Here is a 592-nt window from a genome sequence, read left to right as displayed (position 1 = left end):
TCAAGGTATTTTTTGTTATCATTATATTAGATTTTCATTTTTGTAATGTTCTACAGATACATTCTGCTTTATAGTGCTGAGATAGCATTTTGGTCTCCCATTTATATACGCCCACAGGAAATGAGGGTCATATATTAATGTCACCCATGTCCGTCCACAATTGCTTCTAAACACATTAGAAGACACAATTCTTTACTGATTATGACGAAACATGGTATGAGTGTTTGTTATTTTGTTATATCTAACGCGTTCACCTTTTAGCATATAACAACCTAGAAGGTACAATTCTTGACAGATTTTGACGAATACTTGGTGTGAATGTTTGTTATCACTCAAGGATGAACCCTATTGAAAATCAGAAAAATTGAAAAAATGTTTAGTATGAGTTATTGTCCTTGTTCTTGAAAAGCTTTCAATATTTACCTGGTAAACACTCTAGAGGGCACAATTTTTGACGGATTCTGACAAAATTTGGTGAATTTGTTCATTATCACCCATGGATGAACCCTATTGAAGATCAAAAAATGTTTTATTGGTGTTATTGAACTTGTTCTTGTTAACACTCAATTTTTAGCTTGTAAACATTAAAAGG

This window comes from Lottia gigantea, assembly GCF_000327385.1.
Source record: "Lottia gigantea unplaced genomic scaffold LOTGIsca_855, whole genome shotgun sequence".
Classification (NCBI taxonomy): Eukaryota; Metazoa; Mollusca; class Gastropoda; family Lottiidae; genus Lottia; species Lottia gigantea.
The sequence above is the reverse complement of the archived record's forward strand: the minus strand, read 5'-3'. Positions refer to the sequence as shown.